This window comes from Ochotona princeps, chromosome 2 (genome assembly GCF_030435755.1).
Source record: "Ochotona princeps isolate mOchPri1 chromosome 2, mOchPri1.hap1, whole genome shotgun sequence".
Classification (NCBI taxonomy): domain Eukaryota; kingdom Metazoa; phylum Chordata; class Mammalia; order Lagomorpha; family Ochotonidae; genus Ochotona; species Ochotona princeps.
In genome coordinates, this window is record NC_080833.1 from 60,691,326 (window position 1) to 60,713,163 (window position 21,838).

The 21,838-nt window shown below is 37.3% G+C and overlaps 1 long non-coding RNA gene across 1 annotated transcript in view; it reads left to right on the top strand.

Annotated features, from left to right (window-relative positions):
* The window catches only part of LOC131479574 (uncharacterized), a 135,153-nt gene that overhangs the window by 24,073 nt on the left and 89,242 nt on the right, over positions 1-21,838 (top strand). The gene's annotated exons all lie outside the window — the stretch shown is intronic.

Consider the following 21,838-nt stretch of genomic DNA (forward strand, 5'->3'; position numbering starts at 1 on the left):
TAGAAATAATAACCACTTCAAGGTATTGCAATATAAAATGTAAAGCTGAAATAAAATAAAGATTTGCAATTTGTAAAATGATATTACAATCCTCTGGAGCAACTCGTGAAAAAAGAAGCAAATGCGCTGCAACAACTCATTAATTTTATATATAAAATACATCTGCAGAAATTAAAAACAACTGTCTTTTTTATATCATTTAGCTTGTGTACTTTCAAATGTGCCCAAGGATTTTAATATGCAGTAATAAATCAATCAGAGAGAAGACATTTGAGTTTTGATTTGTGGAAGAGATTTATGACCTTTTTCTGCTTTGTAAGAACAAACTGTCGTCTAAAAGCACATTTTTGCATATGACTGATGAATATCCATGCATGCCTACAGCAAAGAAAATTTAATTAGAAGAGATTCTAATTTTAATTGAAGAACAAGGTTGCTAGCTTTTGGTTAGAATTTCCTTTCACAGTTTTTAAGATTATATTTAAGTAACTTTAGCAAAATCTAGTGCACATTTGGAACAGGTGAAGCACTCTATAAGGACAACACTCAGGACATTGAGTAGAAAGGAAAGCTGGAGAGCAAGTGCCTAGATGCATTTTAGTTTATTTGCTTTTTATCTACAATTAAAAAGTTGAGTTTTGATGTGAAGTTAAAAATTCATTTTCAGGTTAATGACTTTCTCCTTTTGGTGTTAAGCTATCCTATTCCAAACAGCATGAATAAAAGAGCTACAACCTTCAATAATAATCCTTTTTGTTATTTTTTATCTCACCACTTTAATGTGGCTATTCCATCAATAAATCTCCTCATAAGTACTGATATTTGCTACTCTATGTCTAGTTACTTTTAATATTAATACTTTTATTGTGTAATTAATTTCTATTTCCAGTGCCCAATGTAATAATAGTATAGTGATTCAACATTACTTTTCTGTGAGACAAGAAAATTGGCTTGATAAAATTTGAGAATATTCTACCTTAATATTATTGTTCTACAACCTGTATCCAATGCAATAAGATAATGCGATATAATGTATAAACCAACAATTAATGTCAGAATACTTAAGATCTACATCGAAAAACTGTAAAACCTACTATACCCTCAATACGCTGTGTTAATCCGTGATGGGGAGGGAGTGCAGGGAAGTCTTTCAGGACCATAAAAAGAGTGAGGAAAAAGTACAATATAGCCTATCAAGATCAAATCTGGTAATTCATAGACAACAGACTCAAAGCGGCACTAAACAATAGTAAAACTACTATACCAATGCATGAGGGGGGAATCAGGTGCGATCCTGACAACCTCTTAACAGGAGGTCATGTGCGTGGAGCAGGTGGCACTCCAGAGTGGAGCAGGTGGCAAGGAGGAAGCTTGGATCCCAACCACGAAGACTCCCAGACCTTCACCACAAACTATTAATACGAGCAACAAGGACTATATCCCAACTGCCAAGGAGGCCACAGGGAATTGGATGCCCTCGGATGCCGAGTACTCTGAGGACACCCACCCCCAACCGGAGCTTCCACAGGGAATGGAAGAAGTCCAAACACTACCGTGCAGAAACCAACGTCATCGGAAAGACAACCAGAAGCCCTGAGCGGTCCGCAGAAACAGAACAATAAACGTCCTTCGGGACCAGGGAGGAGAGCTTTCTCTGGTCCGAGCCTGACTCCAACTCTGGACCCCCACCCTCCCTCGCAATGACCATCAGGGTCGCTCCGAAAACCCCTCATAGCAAACAATCATACAAACTAAAAAAACCTAAAATAAATAGACAAACAACAAAAAGTAGAGGTTGGAATCTGACAGGAAAGAGCTGGCATGCCTCGCTGGGTGGGACACAAAGATTAGTCACTCCTCACCATGGTGTTGAGGATTTTCCTGCACACCCCTCCCCCCCCAAAAAAATGTTCTGCACCTTAACTGTCGACAAATGTCTTGTTAGAGTTACAAGCCAGTCTAGATTATCCTAAAATCTGCCAAGATCAGCCAAATTATACTTCAACACAACAAATGGTTAAATACGAAAATGAAATAGACACGAAACAGCTGAATGGTACCTTATAGCCATTTTAAGGTATATAGCAGCCGGTCCTGTATATAAACTAAAATTGAAATGTCAATGAGCTAACCATAGGTTGTGGTTAAGAACTTGCTTTTTTTTTTTTTTTTTAAACATACTGGTTACTCAAAACCATGTCAATTCCATAATACTGCAAATTGCTGTTGATGTTATATTGGGACTCTTAATTGACTGGGATGATATTATACCAGCTTTAACTTCAGACCAGAAATGGTCTCCCCAAGAAACTGTTCAACCCATCTGGACAATAAGATGCTGGACTCTATGCTTGGTATACGTTTGCAAGGAAAGAATCTTGATTGAATTTGAACTGTAATACTGCATCAAGGTGGAGGAATCCACTGGGGGGAGGGGAGGGGGAGGGGTGGGGGGATTCCCAGAGCCTATGAAACTGTCACATAATGCAAAATAATTAATAAAAACAAACATAAAAATATTATTGTTCTAGATTTTATTGTGGATAGTTGTTGCATAAGTGTCTGCAAATATTAAACTCAGCAAACCCTGAAAATAGTAAGGTGAATTTTATGTAATATAATTGAATCTCAATTAATAAAAGTAGTAAGCATGAAGTCAAAAAAAAATTTAAACTATGCTTTTTAAAAAACAGGTTTGCTATTTACATCAAAAGAAGAGTTAGACAGAAAGAAGGAGAGACAGAGAGAGAAATCTTTCATCTACAGGTTAGCTCCTCAAAAGGCCACAATGCTGCGGCTGAGCCAGGACAAAGCCAGAAGCCTGGAGACTCTGCCTGGCCTCCCACGTGGATGCAGATACCCAGGTGGTTTGGCCAGCCTTTGCTGGTTTCCCAGACAAATTGCCAGGGTGATGGATCACATGTGAAAACAACAAATTTTGAGTTATCGCTCAAAACGGATATAGGTGGTGGCTTTATGTGTTAGACCACAATGCCACTCCCCTAACCAATGCTTCTGAGGAGGTTTCATTTTACTAAGAGCAGACAAACAACAGTTTACAAAATCTGCAAAGTTTTTATACATTTATGGGTTCAGTTGCAAAATTCACCATATATGCACTCTGCCTAATGACCAACTCAGAATAATTAGCATGTCAATCTCCTCAAGTTTGCATTATTTATTTCTGTTGAGAACTTTGTAGATGTTTTCTTTGAGTTATTCATAGAATATGTCAAATTGCTGTGAACTTTGGTTACCTTACCATAATGTACAAAATAAGAATTTATTTCTCTTTCTGTGTCTTTGCCAATATTTATTTTTTCATTTTTTTTGTACTAGCCAATCTAATCGGAGTAAAATATTTCATTGTGATCTTTAATTGATGATGTTGAAGTTTTTTCATGTGTATCTTAGTCACTTGTACATCTTTTGAGAGCAATGCACATTTAGGTTATTTTTATTATTACTAATAATGGAAAATAATATCAAACTTATGTGCTGATGAAATATTTAATGTAGAAGCAAATGCTAATGATGCAATGGGAGAGGTTAAAAATTGTGTAGCAATGTTCAAGGCCAGCAACCCGGAACTCTGCCTAGGTTGGCCTCAAAGAAGGGAGAAGCTAAAGTGGCAATGATAATGATAATGAGGCAGGGAGCAAATATGCAAGTTGTTAAGTTGTTGACTAATGAAAGTATACCAAGCTTGTTTTCTAATTGTTTCTATTTTGCTTTTAGAAATAGAAGAAAATATTAAAGATTTGAGGAGGGGAAAGAATATAGAAGGATCTGAAGATGTATTTCCAAAGTAACAGTGGCTACATTTAATATCGAGTCAAAGAAAAGTCAGTGGTTACCCCACCTCATTATTTTTAATGGATTCTGTGTTTTACCTGTTTTCCATATCTGCTGATGACAATAAAGTACATCCGAAATTCCAAGAGCAATAGTGACTTTCTAAGAATTACTTTTCCATGTGTTCACGCTATCTGAAGTCAACGTCATTGGATGAATATTTCTCACGAAATGTTTAGGGTTTTGAGAAAGGTGATATAGGAATTATTTGATTATAATAACATCATATAAGTGTATATGATCCTGTGACTTACTGAAAAAAGTTTTAAAAACCATCGCTTTATCCTGAGAAAAGGACTCCTCTTGATATGTTCTAAATGCAGCTGAAATGTTAGCTGTCTTTGCAGGCCTTGCAAACTCCTTCTCCGCACAGAATTGGAGCTTTGTTGTATGTGCTCCAATTTAAGCTGCCCTTATAACATTCACCATACTAGCTTACGGTTATTTGGGCCTGCTTCTACACAGTGATCCCTAACTGTTTATAAAGAAATGAAAATCAATCACATTTGCATATCTACAACGTGTACAGTAAAGATATAAACCAACAAAGCAATAAAAAATATTGCAATGAATTGAATATTCCTTCCTCTGTTAAAAATAAACTTAATTTTAACATGACTAATGGACAGAGACTTATCCTCTTTCAAGCATATGTTATTTCAAAAATAGCCTGGTAATTCAGTAGCAGAATTGGCAACAACAATAGAAAAACATTTAGATATGCAAAATAGATTTCTGCTATGCCCAAACCCAGGAAAATGCTTCTTATATATAAATTTTACCATAAAAGAAAATTATATTTTCTGGCGGATATTGAAAAACTCATATACTAAGAAGATATTTTGATGCTAAAGATATATATTATAATATCAGATGTAAACATGCAATGCCATAAAGCATTAGGAACAAGAAGCTTCCTTAAACTTTCAAATATATATTTTAGAGGTCAGAGACAATTTTATTTTGTTATAATATTCAAACAATAGTATTTTTTATAAAAATATGGTATTTTAAGTAAATTTTTATATGTAATAAGATTTTTCCTACCGATAATTTCCTTCTAACTTTACAACATTTTATAAATAGATGACAGTTGAGTTAATTTATATAAAAATTTGCAGGACCTGACCCAGTAGCCAAGTGACTAACATCCTCCTTTTACATATTCCGGGATCCCATGTGGTAACTGATTTGTGTCTAGGATGCTTCACTTCTTTCCACCTCTCTGCTTGTGGCCTGGAAAAGCAGCTGAGGATGGCCCAAAGCCTTGGGACCCTGTATCTGTGTGGGAGAACTGGAAGAATCTCCTGGTTTCTGGATTCAGATCCACTCATCTCCAGCCATTGTGGACTCCTGCGGGTTGAACTAGTCGATGGAAGATCTCTCTCTCTCTGTGTCTCTTCATATCCATTTTTCCAATAAAAATAAATAAATCTTAAAAAAAACTGGAAACACATCACAAAATGATCATGGCTGAAATACATCCCTGGGAAAAGAAAGCAGAAATTAGTACGCTACACATGTAAGAAAAGTAGTATTGGGCCCAGCGGTAGCCTAACGACCAAAGTTCTCGCCTTGAAAGTGCCAGGATCCCATATAGTTGCCAGTTCTAATCCCTGCAGCCCTGTTTCCCATCCATCTCCCTGCTTGTGGCCTGCTTTAAGTCAAGGACAGCTTAAAGCCTTGGAACCCTACACCCATGTGGGAGACCCAAAAGAGGTTCCTGGTTCCTGGCTTCAGATCAGCTCATCTCGGCTACTGAGGCTTCTTGGGGAGCGAATCATCAGATGGAAAATCTTCCTTTCTGTCTCTCCTCCTCTCTGTATATCTGCCTTTCCAATAAAAAATAAATAAATCTAAAAAGAAGAAGAAGAAAAGTAGTATTGCAGTTTTTATCAGTGTCCAAACACTCAGATCCTGAGGATTGAAATGTTACCCATGTTAAACCGGAAACTATTTTTAAAATTATATTTGTAATATTGACTGTCATTTAATGCCCCCAATTTTTTCTTTGTTCCTCTGGTCAAGTCTTTAGTTGTTTAGCTAACTCACAAGCACACATACAAAATGCTCTCTGGTCTCAATTACATGCCCTTGTACAACATCTCCACCCTGCCACCCAAGTTAACACTGGCACACATTCATCTCTTAATCTCAGTTCACTACCACCTCTTAATCTTGACACACAACTGTCTAAAGATCATGTTTTGTCTAAGTAGAGCCTTTTCAGTAATGGGTACCCCCTTCTGCTTTCTGAGACTACTTGGCAGTTTCCTGGGAGACCAGTCAGCAATTTGCTTCTTCAGCTTGGGTGCTTTCCTTTCGACTGAACCCCAGAGTTCCTATTGTTCTTACTGCTGGTATTCCACTCCTCTTGAATGGCTTGATGTGCCTCTCAGGTTCCTATATGCTCCTGAGATGTGATTCCTATTGTGCCAGGAAGGACTGCTCAACCCAGAAGGAATTACTCTTGAGGCACCTGGTGAGGCTGTCTAGTCTGAATCAGTCCAGGATTCTCAGCATGGTGACAAAGGCAAACTAACCTCTTTTAATGAGTTTCCCCACCCCCACCCCCATCCCCAATTCCCATTTAGGGAACCAGAAATGATGTGCTGTACTCAGACACAGAAGTGAGAAGCACCAAGTTTCTTACAGGAAAAACAGCTTCATTTTTTTATACAGTAAACCAAGGGGAGTTTTACTTCTCCAAATACTGGGCCCCAGATAAACCAGAGCACTGTTTTATATAACCTACAGCAAGTAGCTTCAAATTTCCTAATACATATTTAAGTATGTATCCTTTTGTTGGATATTTTAGTGTTGTATCACTATCCACAAAACTTGTCACATAAAGTTACATGCACAACACTTCTGCAGATACATTTGAAGTATGTCTCAGAAAACTCTTCATCCTCTGGGCTGGGAGGCTCTTGCTTCAAAGCATCTATACTTTTCACCTTTTGCATTTATTATTATCATTATTATTGTTGTTGTTGTTGTTGTTTGTTTTTGTAAGGAGTTATTCCAATATCCTTCCCTGGACGGCGCCATTCCTTCTACCTGACAGCTCATGAAGTTCACGCCGGTCCAGCTGTCCACCAATAAGATGTAACCTGGCATTCCAGCTGAGAATCCCACCCCAATCTTCCAGCCCCCTCCCCAACTCCGCCCACTCGCCAATCATCCCTAGGCATTCACCTGCAGGCGCCAATCCCCTGGGGACCTGACCTCAATCCCTCCCAATCCCCACCCCCTACACCTGGCTGACAAAAAGCCCCCCCCCCCCCCAGGTGCGGCTCTCTCTCTCTCCTCTCTCTTGCTCTTCTTTGCTCTCCCGTCTTCCTCCGGCCTCCCTTCTCCCCTCCCCTTCCCCTCCAGCCCGTTCCTGCCCCTTTGGAATAAACCTCCTAAGATACCTCGTTGCGTCCGGTGTGTTTCAGCTCACGGTAAAGAACCAGGTTGTGGGAATTAGCTGCGCATAATATCGTAATAATATAGTAATATTCTATGGACTAGAACTCTACCATCTTTTTAAATAACTAACAGGAAGAGCCAATTGAACCATCACTCTGGTCCCTGGTATGGTATTTTGAAGGTTCAGTTATAATGTGGCTGAGATCTATCGTATGGATAAAATATGCTTTTAAATATATATCTTAAGCAGAACTCATTCCTAAAGAATTTTACCCTTGCACTATATTTAAACAGGACTATAATGTGTTTTTTTTTTGTGTGTGTGTGTGTGTGTGTGTGTGTAACTCTACTTTAAGAATAAACAAACATTCAGCATAAGCTTTACATTAGCTACAACAAAAATCAGTGCCATTCTTTCAGGAAGAAGCAGCTGTTGCCATGGAGAGAATTTGACTGAGATACAAGTTGCTCTTAAGTCTACTTTTTAAAAAATCTTTTATCTAGTCTCTATGTGACCAGGGCGGCTGAACATTCTCAAAGGATTCCCTAAGCAGCAGAAATACAAGCATGCCCGAAGTAACCATACAATGTTTAACAGATAATTCAGTATTCAAATGAGATCTGTTAATGCTTTATCATAAGCATGAGGTAATTGCAAGCTCATTTAGACTTATATGAAGTAAGAAAACTCATAAAGAATTCTTTATTCAACACATGTTCATGTGGCACACAACACACTACAATTTAAGTTGAACATTGAATTAATACATAATTAATGATTCAAGATAAAATATAAGCTATTGAATGAATGATGAAGATAATTAAGGTCACTGCTAAAGAATAATTTCATGTCTTAGAATAGGTGAAATCAAGGAAAAGGTTTGTGGGGGTGCAAATTGAAGCAGTTTTTAAAGATTTTAAATGAAATTGGGTATATATTATCTTTGGATAATTATTGCCAGAATCTTAGCAAGTTTGAGGGATATAGATTATAAATTTCAGTATTGATGTGTGAATCGAATTGATAGACATCCAAAGACTGGACTTTGGAACAAAATTGAAACTGTTTTTCAAAGACAAATGGAAGTCGCATTACTAGAATATGAATTTGAGTTATGACCAAAGAGAAATTATTATCTGTTTGATTGATTGATTTTAATTTCCTCTTTGTAGGAGAGAGACACAAAGAGAGCATACTTTCATCAGCCAGTTTCCTTCAAAATGTTGGCAATGATCTCCAAATCTGTAAACCTATGACATAATCCAGATCCCAGAATGGTGACAGAGATCCAAAGACTTCTTTTTTTTTTTTTTTTAAGATTTATTTTATTTTTATTACAAAGTCAGATATACTGAGAGGAGGAGAGACAGAGAGGAAGTGGAGCCGCCGGGATTAGAACCAGCGGCCATATGGGATCAAGGCGAGGACCTTAGCCACTAGGCCAAGCTGCCGAGCCCAGAGATCCAAAGACTTCTAACATCACTTCCCGCCCGGGAAGTTGGACATGAATAGGAAGCTTAAATCTCGGAAAGAACCAGGACTAATAGCCAGACACTCCCATTTGGAATGCAAGGATCCAACCGGTGGTTTAACTACCAGGTCAATAGGCTGCCCCAGGAATAGCATTACATTCTTGTGTCAGGAATGCACGTTTAGTGTTCTTACTTGAGGCTATATGTTTCTGTAAGTATCAATCCTGACATGATTGTGTTTGCTAGGTCTGCAGCCAAAGTGTTTTTCACCTGCTTTGCTAAATACTGCAACACCTATTTTCTCAAATGTTAGTCTAAAGATAGCCTCATGGTTGCTCCAAAGAACCAACGTAGCCCAGCATCTCTGTCTGCCTTCTGTGGCCTTCTTCCATTAATATTTGTTCAATAATCCCATCACAATTATGGCACTGTCCTTTACTAGACTGAATTTTAATGTTTCCAATTCATTTAAGTTTACCTTTAGGTAAGCCGTTGGTCACAATTACAGTGCTACTCCTTTACCACTCATTCACTCCATCAAAATCTGAAAAGTCCTTTGCTTGTATCAGCAGTCATATCTCACTTCTCAGTGCGAATGTTTTATTTCAAAAGCTTGCTTTGCATCTTTACAGCAGTTACTATTTCTTTGGCATCTTACTACATGTTTTTCTGGATTTCCTTTCTGCCAGGATGATTTCTTCACTCTCTTACAGGCTCTGCTTCTTTACCTTATCCCTTAATTTTTGCCATTCTTCTGATTTTTTTTTTGAATTCTGACATGTGCCAACTCCCAGGAAAACCTCCTTTAGTGAAATTGTTTTAACTATTAATACACACACTGATAACTCAAAACCTAATAATCTTAATACATCTATTTGACTGTCACTTTCCTGTTCACCTTACTTCAATGGTTTGCCAAAAACATATCCAAATTCTTTTTTAAAAAAATGAGCACTTATTTCAGGATATTTTATAGCTCTGTCTGTGTTCTCTCTCAGGCTCCATCTTTACAAGTACCTATCTTACACTTTTGCTGTTTCCAGCTTATACCACACAGCTTTCTCCTTTATGCAAACTGTCTGTTCTATTAAAAAAAAAAAAAAACTTTATCCATTTTAGTGGTTTATTTGCTTTGCTAACTCATTTATATGTTTAAGATACATTGCAATTCTTTCTGTCACCATTGATTTTTTACTCTCCCCTTTCATGTGGCCACCTTGATAGTAGACTAAACTTTTTAACTTTATGCTTCATTAATGACTGCTTGTATTGTTTTGTGATTACTCTGCTGTGATCTTTGGTGAATAGCTATGGAAATGCCTACCTCACCATATCCTGTGTTTAAAAGCAACAACAACACACCATCATGCTGGACAAGAGGTGGACAGACCAGGGGTGCCTGAGGGTGGGGGTCTTTTGGCAGCTCTACCTACAATCGTAGGCCAGGCACTTCAGGCAAATGTCTTCTTGGAGGGACCCCATTGATGCCAGGCCAGGGGCCTAATGGATTCTGGAAAATTGCACCTGCTAAAGGAAGGGCCTGATACTTGCATTTTTGGGGTGTCCACTGATGGCTTTTAACATCACCAAGTAGTCTGAACTTTCCTGTCCAGTAGACCTTCAACTTGAAGGGACAAGAGAAAGAGTGTTTCCTGGCATCAGAGAAAGCACTGCATACTGTCTTGCTTCCTTTACTGACTTCTAGGCAGGGGATAGGATCACATCCAGAATTTGTAAATCAGACATTGACAGCATTAAAGAGAAGAGACCCGTACGTGGTCTTAGTGAGAAATCTAACACAACTCTTTCAAAAACTGATAAAAATTACAGACCATAAATTATAAAACATGCAAATTCTGAAAAGCAAATATAATGTTGATCTAAACAAAATTTAAGAATACAACATCCAGTGCTGGCAGACCTATTTTTTTAAGTACCTATGAGATTCAAAAGCTGAGTACCTGCTGTGTAATGTAGCACATTTAACCTTCTTTACAAATAAAGGCCCAAGGCAAAATCTGACTGCCGTCAATAGCAGCTCTGAGCTGTCTATGAAAAGTAACTGTTGTGTTAAAATCATGTTCCTCAGTGTAAAAGACAGGTGACACATATCTCTAAAAGACTGCAAGCAATTCTCTTTATAGAATATAATTGGTAGCATCTTAACAAAATTAAAGTTTTTTTTAATTAGTTGACCAAAGGGTTTGTTCTAATTTCTGCTTTCCTATATTTCATCTTACATGTCTGCACTGTGAGTCTAAATTACATAAAGCCCTCAATACTGAAGTATTTGGGCTGAGCAATTTCTTGAACTTTTTTAAATGCATTGGTCTTGAGGGAGGAATTATATTTTAACACCAGCTATTTTTGTGTTTATATTATGTTGGGGGAAGTGAGAGGAGATTCTTAGACAATTATTAAGGAAAACTAGAGTTTTCTGTGAAAATCTTGCTGATAAGTTGTATCAATCATAATTATTCTAGGTGAGAATGGTGAGCATATGCTATTGAGGATTGTTTGTAGAAAACAGTTGATTTATTGATCAGTTATATTAAAATTTAAAAGTATTATAGAGAAGACTATGAAGTAGATATCCACACAAGTATCATTCAATAGCATTGAACTGAAGGAAATTCTATTTCTTTGATTATAGTCACTAAGTTTACTTACCCTTTAATATTTTCATGATCCTACTATATGGTATATGGTACATTTTAACAACATATTCATTGATTTTTTTCATCTATATATAGAGCCTTAAAAGGAAATAGTGAGAAACTACAAAAGTATGGAGAAACCTCATGTTTAGTATTGCAGATTTTTCACCAATAAATATGGATTTAATAACAAATAATTGTCTAACATTGTGCAGTTCTTAGTGAACACATTTCATTGCATGGTGACTAGCTTTGAAAGAGACTTAAGGAATCCTGGGCACTCTATGATTTGAAAGCAGGAAAATCAGACACTAATCAATGCTATTATTCTAAGCATTTCTGTCTATATTCTGGGCAAAAAACAAAACAAAACAAAACAAAATCCAGCTATTAAATCTACTATTATTTGAAAGTTAATGGAAGTAACTTGTAATTATTACAAATGTTTCTTTACATGTATTTGTCATGTAGCATTTGCTGATAATGGAGAGTTTGCATTTGATACCTTAAAATTATGGGTTATAAGTACGCACATATGCATATCGATATTCACATCAAGTACTATTTCACTTTAATTTGTTAAAACTAAGCAAGTATATGTGACAGTCACAGTTTTGGTTTTTTCCTTCTCATACTCTGAGTATAAAATAAGTGTATCATAGTGGAAATTTCAGGTTTCATATTTTTAAATTTAAGATGTAGTATGTATATTTCTGTGAATAATGCATTTAAATTTTAAAGGCTCCCTGGGCACAGCAAGTAATTATCAATCTGTCCAAAATTAAGGCCAACCATACAGAACTTTTTTCTTATTATTTTTGCTTATGAAGTTAATCCTCAGTGAGCTCCCCTAAAGACATCTTTATGTCTCTGATGATGGAGAAACAGCCCTAATGAGCATGAATCAGTGGTGTTTAATCCCTACAATGGTAAAATGTCCACACAGATGCAATCTTATGCTCTTCCTAGTGTTTTCAACTCTGAGAATAAAGAACACAAAATCTCCAACATCAGCAAGTCTTAAAACCATTTCCTTCTTTTATATAAAGGCTAACCCTCCATTATTTTGCAAAAAAAAAAAAAAAAGAAAAATAAATAAATAAAACAAGTGTTTTATGGGTTTCATTTGGAGAGAATATGGGAATTGCAACAGCGAAGGGACCTATATTCTTCCTATTGGAGTTCTGTTTCTTTCATTTGATCAAGGAAACATTCCTTTCCAGAGATTATTGAGCAAAATTGACTAGTAGAAAAAAAAATGAGTTTATGCTCTGGGTCAATGAAGTTATCACGTAAGTGTGGATTTTTATTAGAAATATTTTAGATGAATTAAGTGTTCCTTAGAGAAATATCTCGAAAATACACACAAGCCTTGATGTACCAAATGGAAACTGCAACTATAAATTAGATACTTTCTCATTACTCCATGACTGGAAACAATAACCTCTCCTCCAATACCCGCACAGTCTCAGAAAAAAAAAAAAAAAACAATGTACCCAAAGGGCAAAGCAAGCAGATATATCTTGTGATAGGCTCAAACAATTGTAAAGCTGATGATAAGTGGAAATGAATTAGCAAGGTCTAGGTGAATTAGGGATGCCCAGCTGCCTGTTTCAAAAGTGCTTGACCCTGACAATAGTCACCAGAAGTAGCACCAGCTGTTGCAAACAGGGAAAAGAAAATAAGTGAAACTGGCATAACTGAATTCTGTCCAAGGAAGGAAATGTCGCCCATCACTAGATCTTTTAAACTTGGCTTAAAATTTAATCTCATAATGCAAATATTTAATAGGCTGCATCCGTTGTTGTGTACACAGTATATAATGCATGTGCACATATATAACACATATACAAAACGGTCATAATAACTGTCAAGATGGATATTTAAAGGAAGAAAGTTTAATGTTTGTCTTTTAAAAAAAATGACAGCTTAAAGCAAGCACAGAAAATTAGATCAGAGTATCTCAACACACTTGAAACATTTTTGAGAATTTCTGACATATACCCAGTTCTTGAGGCTTTCTGTGGCTGTTCTCATTAAATTTTATATAACAGGAAACCTGAACAGTCTTGTGCAATGATAAGGAACAATGATTCACTTTTGAAAGGAAGGGAAGATTTATGGAGAAAATCACTTCTAACTGACACTCACTGATATCAATCTGTACTTCATAGGAAGTGACTGGGACCTGATAGATCCTGCTCTGTTCATCACACAGGAACTGTTTCTCTTGTTTTAGCAATGAATAAAAAAAATGAATAATGATCACACTGATTGTTGGAAAAAGACCTTCATTTGGTAGCTGAGAAGAAAAAACATTTTTTTTTTTACACATCAAACACTGAATCATTTTCAAATGCAGGTTAGACATCTGAATGTATTTCACAGAAAGGCATTCTCTCCGTTTTTAAGAGAAAACACTTACTTAAGAATGCATCCTAAATACATACCCATGCTGAAATGAAATTAGCTATCAAAACATACCAGACAGTCTGACAGAAAAAGAAACGTGACTTCTTGGAAAATCTGGTTTCTGATTTTTTACTATTAAAAGGATATATAAAGCACTTTAACAACCCAGTTGCTCATGGTTTTGCAGTTTGTCTTTTTAAGTGAATATAGAAGTGTTGTTCTAATTGAACTGCATATTTGAATAGTAGTCATCTTAATAAGCAGTTTCATTTTCTTTGTTTTCACTTACCCATAGTCAGTGGTGGTCAGAAAACAGCAAATGGAACATTTGAGAAATAAGTGCTTCCAAGTTTTGAGTAATTTATATGAGAGTACATTGGCATAATGTTTTATTAATAGTTATTTTGAATCTCTTACTGTACCAAGTTCATAAATAGAACTTTATTATTTTTGTATATAAAGAACAGTGTTCATAATGCATTTGGATCATCCTGATTTCCAGCATCCACTGGAGACTCAATCTTTGTCAGGGGATGAAAGCGCTTGAATAAAATTGTAGCATGACTGGGCTAAAGAAAGCTCCAAACCAACTCTAACATTTTAGAAGCTCTAAACAATCTCTATGATTTTGTTTTTAGGGCTAAATTGCTTTTTCTGGGCGACCTTATTGTTGCTGAGAATCATACCAATATGATATTTCCTTGGCCATGTTAATGATAAAATGACCACCTTGTCCATGTTTGTTTGATAAATACAGGTTATTATAAGATAATCGTGTTGGGTGATAAAAAGGAATAATCATGAAGTTTAAGCAACAGCTATAGTAGACCAAAGCCTGGCCTTGATTATTATTTACACACATTTCCTGAAAATTGAGCACGACAAACCAGGAGAGGATCCGGCATTGCAGTGCAGCCAATTAAACTGCTAGTTGGGATGCCCATAGGATAATTCTTAGTGGATGCTTAAATAAGTCTTATCTGATCAGCTTCCTAATAAGGCATTCTGGGAAGAAAAAGATGATCTTTCAAGAAGCTGGGTCCTTCACACCTGTGTGTGAAATCAAGATTGAATTTCCATCTCCTGGCTTCAACCAGGCTTGTATATAACTGTTGTGGACATTTGAGGAAGGTAGAACTCTTTCTTTCTACCTCTTAAGTATGTACAAACAAATGGATAAGCATTACAAAAAACTGAGAGGAAACATTTTTTAAAGTGAAGAGCATGTTCCCATGGGAAAGTTAAAATTAATTTGCATAAAATTAATTTGAAAACATTGGAACAGATAAAACAATAATCTAAAACAAATATAACAGAATATTTTGGAATATAAGGAATACCATCTCTGTAAAATAATAGTATGATACTATAAAGATAATCTTAATGCAAATAATACTCATAAAAAAAGACTCAAGAAATAATGTTAAACTCTAGAATGAGAAATGACCAATACCAAAAGAATGATTAGAGGCAGACATGTTAGGATTTTGGAAACTGGAAATGAGTAAGAAAAAATGATTTTCAAAAAACATTACAAGAGAATTCCAAACATTTGTAGAAAAAATAGAAATATAATTTAAGTTTATTTTTTGACAAAATATTTGTAACACAATTTTTCTCAAATTTTATGTTTTTTGAACTTTTTGAAGACCGTTTCATATCTTTTACATAAAATTGAAAATTCAAATTTCTGGAAATAATTATTAGAAATGAATGAATGTAAAAATGCACACATAGTTAAAGATATAATGATATAAAATTCTCAGTATATAAACAAATCAAATATATATCTCATTAAAACTTTATAATTCCAAAGAATAAACATTGCAACAAAGATATACATTCATATTAAAATTTAAATTTATGAAAAATAAGAAAATTCTCTTAAAGAAACAGGATGGTAGAAGAGGTTAAGGAGATATTTAAATTGATGGAGAATCAATAGCTAGGGTCAAGCAGAGAGGGCATATTGTAGGAAATAGGAGAGGCCAGGCTGATGGCAGAGGGGTACCTGGAGACTGGCAGTCACAGGAAAACAGTGGAGACAGAGATTGGTGTTGCAATGACTAGATTCTCCAGGGGCAGTCAGTGAGTGGCAATTTGAAATCCACCAGTGGCCAGAACTCCCCCAGTAGCCAGGTGGGAAAGAGAATTCACTCAGACCTCTACAGATGAACCCAGGCAAAAATCTGCCTATTCTGTTAATTTGTTTGATTTGACTAGAAGTAGAAACAGAGCAGCAGATACCACACAGGCTGTGAAGGAACAGGGTGGATTTCACAGCCCAGACCCCCACGAAAGCTGTGTTATGCACCATTTTGTGTAAGGACTCAAAGACTTTGGGATGAGATTGTGCATGCACTAAGCTAGGAGAACCTCATTTCTGGCTTAGTGAATTATGCTGAAGCAGTATTCTACAAAAACCTCCCAAAATAGGCCAGGGTAGTCACCAGAGGTAATGGCTAGCAGAAATCCATGAATGGCAAATCAGGCACCATTTTGTACAGTGTGACAAAGGCTGAGATTGGAGGGAAAACAGTGAGCTGAGCAAGTGCTGAACTGAGAGCAAACTCATTTCTAGCTCAGTGCATTGCAGTGGTGCCACAGATACAATAATATGAATTTTAGGGCCCAGCGTGATAGCGTAGTGGTTAAAGTTCTCACCTTGCTCGCGCTGGGATCCCATATGGATGCTGGTTCTAATCCCGGCGGTCCCACTTCCCATCCAGCTCCCTGCTTGCGGCCTGGGAAAGCAGTTGAGGACGACCCAAAGATTTGGGACCCTGCACCTGCAAAGGAGACCTAGAAAAGCTCGTGGCTGCTGGCTTCGGACTGGCTCAGCTCCAGCCGTTGTGGCCGCTTGGGGAGTGAACCATAGGATGGAAGATCTTCCTCTCTGTCTCTCCTCCTCTCTGTCTCTCCTCCTCTCTGTATATCTGCCTTTCCAATAAAAATAAAATAAATCTTTTAAAAAAATAATATGAACTTTGGCATCCTAAGAGTCAAAATAGGTCTGGGTGGCCCTCAGTCCTAATGGCCAGAAGCTTCTGGCAAGATCAGCACGATCAACAACGTAGCTATTTAGGACAGTTTATGTCCTAATCCTAGAAACTGCTCTAACCAGAAATGGGTAAAATGTTATACAGACAACGGTGCAGCCACAACATGGGATCACAGGAGTGGGAGAGGGGTGAGTCAGGAGCTGGGACTATGGAGACCATAATGAAGTCTAACACAAGAATCAAGACCTGAAACTCACTGCAGGGATCAGCACAAGTGACTATAAACGAATGACTGTGTCCGAATCGCCATAATCGAACTGTGGTAATGTTGGTGACACAGTTTAGAAACATGCCATCAGGGGAATAATCTGCCAATCAGAATTATGCTATAACTCATAAGCCCAAGCAATAGGTCAGTCAATCATTAAGCAATGTGCAAAGAAAATGGATAGCTCCTAAAACAAAGAGAGGCTCAAAAAGTCCATTTTAAAATGCTCAAGATTACTAAAAATGAGGCAAATGCAAATCAAATCAGACTTTCAAATATATTTCTTTTTTTTATTGATTACATTGCATTATGTGACACAGTTTTATAGGCATTGGGGTTCCCCCCACCCCTCCCTAAGCCCTCCCCCCATGGTGGATTCCTCCACCTTGTTGCATAACCACAGTTCAAGTTCAGTTGAGACTCTGATTGCAGGCATATACCAAGCATAGAGTCCAGCATCTTATTGTCTAGATAAGTTCAACGGCTTGTTGGGGAAACCTTCTCTGGTCTGAAGGCAGAGCCGGCAGAGTATCATCCCAGTCAATTAAAAGCCCCAACTTAACATCAGCCACAATTTATAACATTATGGGATTAATTGACTTAGTATTGAGTAACCAATATGTTAAAAGAAGAAGAAAAAAAATGCAAGTTTTTCACCACATCCTGTGATTTCTTCATTGACATTTCAATTTTAGTTTATATACAACCGGGTTCTATGCACCTTAAAAAGGTTATAGAGTATTATTCAGCTGTCTCATGTCTATTTTAATTTTAGTATTTAGCATTGTACAGCATTGAAGCATAATTTTGGTGAACCTGGCTGTTTTTGTGGTAGTCTAGACTGGCTTATAACTCTAACAAGACATATGTCAACAGTTTAGGTGCAGAACAGTTTTAGGAGGGGTGTGCAGAGAGATCATCAGTACCCTAGTAAGGAGTAACTAATCTTTGTGTCCCACCTAGTAAGGTATAAGTGAATCCACACTCACTGTTTCCCGTCTGATTCTAAGCTTTCCTTCTTGTTCTCTGCTATCTATTCTAGCTTCTTTGCTTGCTTGCTTGTTTGTTTATTTTAAGGGATTTCTGGAGCCATCCTGATGGTCATTACCAGAGAGGGTGGGGACCCAAAGTTGGAACCAAGCAAGGACCAGAGAAAGCTCCCTTCCCTAGTCCCGAAGGAAGTTTACTGTTCTTCTGTTTCTGCAAACTGCTCAGGGCTCCCGGTTGTTGTTCCAATGACCTTGGATCCTTTAAGGCAGGATTTGGACTTCTTCCATGCCATGTGGTAGATGCAGATGGGGGTGGGTGACCTCAGAGTTCTCGGCCTCTGAAGGCACTCCAATTCCTCGTGGTCTCCTTGGCAGATGGGATATAGTCCTTGGTGCCTATACTGATAGTCCTTGGTGAGGATCTAGGACTTTTCAGGGTTGGGATACAAGCCTCCTCCTGTCTGCCTGCTCCACTCTGGGGTCCCTCCTGCTCTGTGCAAATGACCTCCTGTTAAGAGGTTGTCAGGATCGCTCGTGATTCCCCCCATTTGCCTTTGTAGTTTTACTATTGTCTAATGCTGATTCGAGTCTGTTGTCCACGAGTTACCTGTTACGATTCTGATAGGCCATACTTCACGTCTTCCTCACGCATTCCAGGGAGATGGAAGATATCTCTGCTCTCCCTAACTATTATGAATAACATAGGGTATTAAAACTATATTAGGTTTTACAGTTCTTTGAGGAAAAGGGAACCCTTCTCCACTGCTGGTGGGAATGCAGGTTGGTACAGCCTCTATGGCAATAGTATGGAGAACACTCAAACAACTGAAAATCACCATACCATACGTTCCAGCAATAGCACTCCTAGCAATGTATCCAAAACACCTGTTACAAGAGAAACCTACATGCACCCCTATGTTCATAGCAGCACAATCAATAATCGCAAAAACTTGGAAGCAGCCAAAATGACCATCAGCAGAAGACTGGATAAGAAAGCTATGGTTTGTTTGCTCCATGAATACTACTCAGCTATTAAAAAAAGTGAAATGCAGTTCTTTGTGGCCAAATGGGCCCACCTGGAAACCACAATGCTAAGGGAAATGAGCCAATCCCAAAAGGTTAGATACCACATATTTGCCTTAATTTGAGATGAAATGATGTCAATATGAAAAATAGCACTTGTAAAATGTAATATTATCTCAACCTCAAACAGCCTATCTCACATGCAAGTGAAGTGACCAATGAACCAACAATCAATGTGAGTCAGACTGCTTATGATCTATATCAAATATACTTCTAAAATACTATATTAGGTTTTCTTCCTTTGCCTGTGTTTGGGCAGAGGAGGATGTTTGCCTGAGGCAGAGTGAGAGTGACTCCACAATGGATCATCTGGGTCTTATCTACTCAGGAATGTCTGGAATGCCCCACAGGCACCACTCAGGCCTTGTCACAGCCCATCAGGAGGAGTACCCTGTGCTCTCGCTTTCCATTGGTTCAATTTATTTTGCTTATCAATTTATAACTGTTGAAACATCTTTGCATCTCTCTTATAAATATTTGACCATATGACTTGGGTTTTTTAAGTAATGTTGGTTTTGCTTTCCTAGCTGTTGAGAGTGTTTGAAAACATGCTCATTAAATATATTGCTGTATTCCTGTATTTAATGTCAGAGTAATTCTGAGTCATAGAAACAGGATGATAGAATCCCATTTTTTTCAATATTTTGGAATAGTTTGAGTAATATTCTACCATGTTTCTTTTAAATGCAGTATCCAGGTGCAAAATAATTAGGTGCTAGATTTTTCAGTGTAGATAAACCTCTAATTGATCTTTCAATATCTCTAATTATTGATCTCTTAAAGTTTCCATACTCTTGTAATTTAATCTGGTAGGTTGTATGCATGCAACAATGTATTAATTCCTTTGAAATTTTCTAATTTGGGCCCGGCGTGATAGCGTAGCGGTTAAAGTCTTCACTTTGCAAGCATCGGGATCCCATATGGGCACCAGTTCTAATCCCGGCAGCCCCACTTCCCATCCGGCTCCCTGCTTGTGGCCTGGGAAAGCAGTTGAGGATGGCCCAAAGCCTTGGGACCCATGTGGGAGACCAGGAAGAGCTTATGGCTTCTGGTTTCGGACTGGCTCAGCTCTAATCATTGTGACCACTTGGGGAGTGAACCATAGGACGGAAGATCTTCCTTTCTGTCTCTCTTCCTCTCTGTATATCTGCCTTTCCAATAAAAATAAATAAATTAAAAAAAGAAAGAAAAATATCAATTTGTTGGCATATAGTTGTTTGAGTAGTCTTTGTGTTCCTTTGCATTTCTTTGACATTGATTTTTACATCTCCTTTCACATCACCACCTTGGAGTGTTTTCTTCTTTTATTTTTTCTTTATTCATTTGGCAAAGGATTTTTTCCATATCTCAAAAAAAAAAAAGGAACTTTTTGTCTATAGGTTTTTTATTTCTTTTTAAAATTTCTCCCAATATTAACTGCTACCTAATAATTTGGGGATTAGATTTTTCTTGCTTTTCCATCTTTATGAAATGCAAATTAAAAAAAATAGTTGAATGCCTTTTCAGGTTGCTAAATATTTCTCTTAATACTAATTTTGCTTATTCCAATAGATTTTGAAACACTCTGTCTTCATTTTCATCTGTTTAAAAAAGTTAAATTTTCATTTTAGTTTCTTGGAAGTCAGTAAACAGGATCCACAAGAGGGAGAAAATTAACAAACTTTTATCAGCATGAAATTAAAGAACATGCCAAAGAAAAAATAACAATGCATTGCTAGAGGGATTAAAAAAAAAATCAAAAAACTTCTTGTAGAAATCAATGGTACTATGTGACCCATGTGGTGGAGAACCTAGACGTTTTCTGCTTTTGTGATTCTGCCTTAATCGCTTGGCTGGCAGCTGTGTGAACTCTAGACCACTCCTCAGGAAGGAGGTATCTGGTGTTAGATAAGACCCACCGCCCTATAGTTCATCAGTTTATAACTTTTGAAAGTTGCTTGCTTCAAACCTACCAATAGAAGCTTGTCAACTTGCTCTTTTTAAAATTTTTTTACTTTTTAAAATTAATTACATTTCATTATGTGACACAGTTTTATAGGTACTAGGATTCCCCCCACCCCTCCCTAAACCCTCTCCCATATTGGATTCCTCCACCTTGTTGCATAACCACAGTTCAAGTTTAGTTGAGATTCTTTCATTGCAAGCATATACCAAGCATAGAGTCCAGCATCTTATTGTCCAGATAAGTTCAACGGCTTGTTGGGGAGACCATCTCTGGTCTGTAGGTAGAGCCATCAGAGTATTGTCCCGCTCAATTAAAAGCCCCAACATAACATCAGCAACAATTTATAACATTATGGAATTAATTGATATAGTTTTGAATAATATGTTAAAAAAATGCACGTTAAGAACTGTTAACTTTAAAAAGACACTGCCAGAAGGCAGTGAACGAAGTCCTCGGCTTCCCACTGACCAATCATGACTGTATAATTATATGGAATTGTCCTGAAATGTGTAAGAACCTTGTGCTGTTCAACCTCAGTCCTTTTTATTTTTTTGCCTCCCTGCTCGTTTTCAGCAGCTGTTTCAGCTGCAGACTCTCAGCTGCAGCTGCCCCTCCCTCACCCAGGCCTGCTGGGCTGGGAGAGGTGGCTGGAAGACCTAGGCTAACCTGAATATACCACCTTTATATATTAGCACCGACTTCAAATTCGATGATTTTCTGGGGATCTAAAAATCCGGCAC